This window comes from Amblyraja radiata, chromosome 2, assembly GCF_010909765.2.
Source record: "Amblyraja radiata isolate CabotCenter1 chromosome 2, sAmbRad1.1.pri, whole genome shotgun sequence".
Lineage (NCBI taxonomy): Eukaryota > Metazoa > Chordata > Chondrichthyes > Rajiformes > Rajidae > Amblyraja > Amblyraja radiata.
Window position 1 is genome coordinate 123907256 of NC_045957.1, and position 6000 is coordinate 123913255.

Consider the following 6000-nt stretch of genomic DNA (forward strand, 5'->3'; position numbering starts at 1 on the left):
CAGGGATCAAACCGATTACAAATCTGCTCAGCCTTTTTTCTAGGAAATATACACAGAATTCATGAATCTGCATCATTGGCTCTCGGAAGCGATGTGGAATAGTCAAAGGGTCTGAGGAACACAGGGAGTTACGTTTTGGCAGCAGATAGCAGGGGCCGCAGAACGTTTTTGAAAGTGGGTGGGGGTGGGGGGGGGGGGGGGGCTGAGGGATCACTGATCACCGGTCTCGGGGGTACCCAGTGAGGGAGCGCAGCGACCAAGGGGGGTGTGAGAGGCTGGCACAAGTATTATTTGTTGTTGTTGAACGACCTCCAAAAACTGGGGGATAATACAGGGATAAGACAGATGGCGCAATGGGCTGAGTGTTCGGCTGGCAACCGGAAGGTGGCCGGTTCGAATCCCGCTTGGAGTGCATACTGTCGTTGTGTCCTTGGGCAAGACACTTCACCCACCTCTGCCTGTGTGTGAATGTGTGTGAGTGATTGATGGTGGTCGGAGGGGCCGTAGGCGCAGATTGGCAGCCACGCTTCCGTCAGTCTGCCCCAGGGCAGCTGTGGCTACAGAAGTAGCTTACCACCACCGAGTGTGACTGAGGAGTGAATGAATAATGCGATGTAAAGCGCCTTGAGTATTAGAAAGGCACTATATAAATCCCATCCATTATTATTATTATTATTATCCCCCAACTCAAATTATAAAAGGACTGGACAACCTTGCCGAGGCAGCGTGAGGTGTAGATGGAGTCAATGGAAGGGAGGGAAGTTAGGTCTGGGCTGCATCCATGATTACACAGTGCATTGCCAAACCAGGAACTCTGCCCAAGGCTGTTTATGTTCACCAGCATGTCTCTGGAATTCAGATATTTCTCCTGGGCTGAAAACCATTCTTTGAATGCTTTGGTTGTGGGAGAACAGCCAAGGGCAATCTCACCTTGAGTGCCCAGACCCTGATAGGCAGGGAGTGCAAAGAGAAAACTATTGTGTGGGAATAATGAATCGTGACGTGAAATACCAAATGCACTCAGCAATGGTAATGCTCTCATTCTTACTTTAACTTGCATTATTATTGTCACGGCACCCGGGTATAGTGGAAAGTTTTTGTTTGCATGATAATAGACAATAGACAACAGGTGCAGGAGTAGGCCATTCGGCCCTTCGAGCCAGCACCGCCATTCAATGTGATCGTGGCTGATCATCCACAATCAGTACCCCGTTCCTGCCTTCTCCCCATATCCCCTGACTCCGCTATCTTTAAGAGCCCTATCCAGCTCTCTCTTGAAAGCATCCAGAGAACCGGCCTCCACCGCCTTCTGAGGCAGAGGATTCCACAGATTCATCACTCTCTGTGAGAAAAAATGTTTCCTCGTCTCCGTTCTAAATGGCTTACTCCTTATTCTTAAACTGTGGCCCCTTTGTTCTGGACTCCCCCAACATGGGGAACATGTTTCCTGCCTCCAGCGTGTCCAAACCCTTAATAATCTTATATGTTTCAATAAGATCCACTCTCATCCTTCCAAACTCCAGAGTACACAAGCTCAGCCACTCCATTCTCTCAGCATATGACAGTCCCGCCATCCCGAGAATTAACCTTGTAAACCTACGCTGCACTCCCTCAATAGCAAGAATGTCCTTCCTCAAATTAGGAACCAAAACTGCACACAATACTCCAGGTGTGGTCTCACTAGGGCTCTGTACAACTGCAGAAGGACCTCTTTGCTCCTATACACCTCTTGTTATGAAGGCCAACATGCCATTCGCTTTCTTCACTGCCTGCTGTACCTGCATGCTTACTTTCATTGACTGATGTACAAGGACCCCCAGATCCTGTTGTACTTCCCCTTTTCCCAACTTGCCACCATTTAGATAATTATCTGCTTTCCTGTTTTTGCTACCAAAGTGGATAACCTCACATTTATCCACATTAAACTGACTTATCCAGTCAGCGGAAAGACAATCCATGTTTACAACTGAAGATAGATGCAAAATGCCGGAGCAACTCATCGTCTCTGGAGAAAAGAAATGGGCGACGTTTCAGGTCGAGACCCTGATAAAGTCTGACGAAGGTTTTCGATCCAAAACGTCACCTATCCATGTTCTCCACAGATGCTGCCTGACCCGCTGAGTTACTCCAGCACTCTGTGAAACGACTATAATTCACAATTCTCATAATTTTATAGACTTACTAGACCAAGTGCAGACCCGTTGGGTCTGCTCCCCCAATGCAGCCGTTCCCTACCCGTAGCCCCCACGGGAGACGTGGTCCTCCAACTCAAGCCGTTCCCGAACATAAGATTCCAGCATTCAGCAGTGCGGCTGTTTTTAAATGGCGTCTTTGAGGCGAGAGGCGGGCGCCAGCAGCCGTTATGGTCGCTGGCAAGCAGGAGGCGACAAAATGAGTGAGTGGGGAGGGGGGGGGGGAGAAGGATTTTATTAAAAATGTGTACATAAACACGATGAAATTTAATGGGGAGTGGATACTTGGAATGAAAAGTGAAATCTCTACCGAAATGGGGAAAATCTCGGTGTTTCTGGGTCTGGCGTTGGCGTAGCAACGAATCAAAGGCTGGCACCCACAAGTCAGGCAGAAACACACACACAGCCAGCCAGCCACAGAGTTTTAATATTATATAGAAGATAGATAGATAGATATCACAGCTCCAGTCAGTCTGAGACACTCAGAGAATACAATCCAAGTTTGCCCAACCTCACCTTATGGCGTGTGGGGGGGGGGGGGTGTCTGTAACATTTGAAGCGCCCTCTCTGGGTGACTATTTGCATAGTTTGGCAAGGTATCTCTGGAGAAAAGGGATAGGTGACGTTTGGGTTGAGACCCTTCTTCAGATGTAGAGTGAGGGGAGAGGTCTGAAAATGCAGTGTGGAAACAGGCCCTTCAGCCCAACTTGCCCACACTGACCGACATGTCCTATCTGCACTAGTCCCACCTGCCCACGCTTGGCCCATGTCCCTCTAAACCTGTCCTATCCATGTACCTGTCCAGGTGTGATGCTGCTGTTGACCCTGCCTCAACAAACTCCTCTGGCAACTTGTTCCATACACCCACCACCCTCTAGTGTGTTTAAGAAAGAACTGCAGATGCTGGAAAAATCGAAGGCAGACAAAAATTGCTGGAGGTACTCAGCGGTTGAGGCAGCATCTGTGGAGTGAAGGAATAGGTGACGTTTTGGGTCGAGACCCTTCTTCAGAATGATGTGGGGGTGGGGGGAAGAAGAAAGGGTTTGTCTTCCCGCCCCCCCCCCCCCCCCCCCGTCCCCCCTCCCCACCCCCACATCAGTCTGAAGATGGGTCTCGACCCGAAAGGTCACCCTCTGTGTGAAAAGGTTGCCCCTCAGTTTCCTTTTAAATCTTTCCCTCCGGTGCCTTTACTTCCTGTAAAAGGCTCTGTGCATTCACCTTAACTCACGATTCTATATGTCTCCTCCTTCTTTAGTGCCTCAGCTGTGTCTGAAATTGGCCTTCCTCTGTCCGTAGATAGGTTCAAAAAGCCGGAGTAACTCAGCGGGACGGGCAGCATCTCTGGAGAGAAGGAACTGGGTGACGTTTCGGGTCGCGACCCTTCTCCTCGACCCGAAACGTCGCCCATTCCTTCTCTCCAGAGACGCTGCCCGTCCCGCTGAGTTACTACAACTTTTTGTGTTTTGTCTATCTTCGGTTTAAACCAGCATCTGCAGTTCCTTCCTGCACACTTCCTGTGTCTTGAGTTTGGTATGTTTAAGCTACTGTTGTGCGAGACACTTTGTCAAATATACAAAGGCTCATAGATGACTTTGTAGTGCCACCAGGAATGTATCTGAACAAGTCCAGTGGAATGCCATTGAATTGTCGTCATTAGCTTATGCTCACCAAGAGATCACGTCTAAAGAGCATTTTTCTTAAATGATGTACACACTTCTAGTTTCTTAAAATAATCCAAATTCAACTTGATAGAATTTAATACTGAAAAATGTGAGGCTGAGTTAACCTACGAACCTGCACGTCTTTGGAGTGTGGGAGGAAACCGAAGATCTCGGAGAAAAACCCACGCAGATCACGGGGAGAACGTGCAAACTCCGTACAGACAGCGCCCGTAGTGGGCAGTCACGGTGGCGCAGCGGTAGAGTTGCTGCCTTACAGCGCTTGCAGCACCGGAGACCCGGGTTTGATCCTGACTACAGGTGCTGTCTGTGCGGTGTTTGTGCGTTCTCCCCGTGATCTGCGTGGGTTTTTCTCCGAGATCTTCGGTTTCCTCCCACACTCGCCTATTTCCTTCGCTCCATAGATGCTGCCTCACCCGCTGAGTTTCTCCAGCCTTTTTGAAGTAAGCTGATATAATTCTCTCCATTCTTCAGTTGCTGACTCACAGCGCCAGAGACCCGGGTTCCATCCTGACCATAGGTACTTGCCTGAACCTTCTCCCCGTGACCTGCGTGGGTTTTCTCCGAGATCTTCAGTTTCCTCTCGCACTCCAAAGACGTGCTGGTTTGTAGGTTCATTGCCTCGGTATAAATGTCAACTGTCCCTTGTGTGTGTGGGATAGTGTTAGTGTGCGGGGATCGCTTGTCGGCGCCGACCTGGAGAACCGAAGGTCCTGATTATGCCCTATATTTCCAAACTAAACAAAACTAATTTCATATTCAAGGTGTCCGGGAGATCAGGTAGGTTTAGGCGGACTGAACGAAGGTGTTCAGCGGAACAGTCGCCCAGGCTACGTTTGGTCTCGCCGATGTACAAGAGTCAGCTTCATCCCTTTATCCCTTTGGACGGCAGATGGCACAATGGGCTAAGTGTTCGACTGGCAACCGGAAGGTAGCCGGTTCGAATCCCGCTTGGAGTGCATACTGTCGTTGTGTCCTTGGGCAAGACACTTCACCCACCTTTGCCTGTGTGTGAATGTGTGTGCATGTGTGTGAGTGATTGGTGGTGGTCGGAGGGGCCGTAGGCGCAGATTGGCAGCCACGCTTCCGTCAGTCTGCCCCAGGGCAGCTGTGGCTACAGAAGTAGCTTACCACCACCGAGTGTGACTGAGGAGTGAATGAATAATGCGATGTAAAGCGCCTTGAGTATTAGAAAGGCGCTATATAAATCCCATCCATTATTATTATTATTATTTATCAACGTTAATTTTTCTCACTGAAACAATATAAGATTGTTAAGGGCTTGGACACGCTAGGGGCAGGAAACATATTCCCAATGTTGGGGGAGTCCAGAACCAGGGGCCACAGTTTAAGAATGAGCAGTAAGCCATTTAGAACACAGAGAGTGGTGAGTCTGTGGAATTCTCTGCTTCAGAGGGCGGTGGGGGCAGGTTCTCTGGATGCTTTCAAGAGAGAGCTAGACAGGGGTCTTAAAAATAGCGGAGTCAGGGGATATGGGGAGAAGGCAGGAACGGGGTACTGATTGTGGATGATCAGCCATGATCACATTGAATGGCGGTGCCGGCTCGAAGGGCCGAATGGCCTACTCCTGCACCTATTGTCTATTGTCTATTGTTCTGTATCTGCCTTCATCACCATCCATAACTCTCGTTTCCCATTTCCCTGACTCTCAGTCTGAAGAAGGGTCTCGACCCGACCGTCACCCATTCCGTCTCTCCAGAGATGCTGCCTGTCCCACTGAGTTACTCCAGCGTTTTAGAGTCATTGAGTCATAGAGTGATACAGTGTGGAAACAGGCCCTTCGGCCCAACTTGCCCATACCGGCCAACATGTCCCAGCTACACTAATCCCACCTGCCTTTCAACCAGGGCTCCCGCAATTTTGAAGAGTCAAGAGAGTTTTATTGTCATGTGTCCCAGATAGGACAATGAAATTCTTGCTTCCTGCAGCACAACAGAATATGTAAACATAATACAGAACAGGAGATAAAAGTTCAGTGTGTCTATAGACCATAGACCACATATATACACACAATAAATAAACAGATAAAGTGCAATAGGCTGTTATAGTTCAGAGTTTGTTTGATGTTGTATTTAATAGCCTGATGGCTGTGGGGAAGTAGCTGTTCC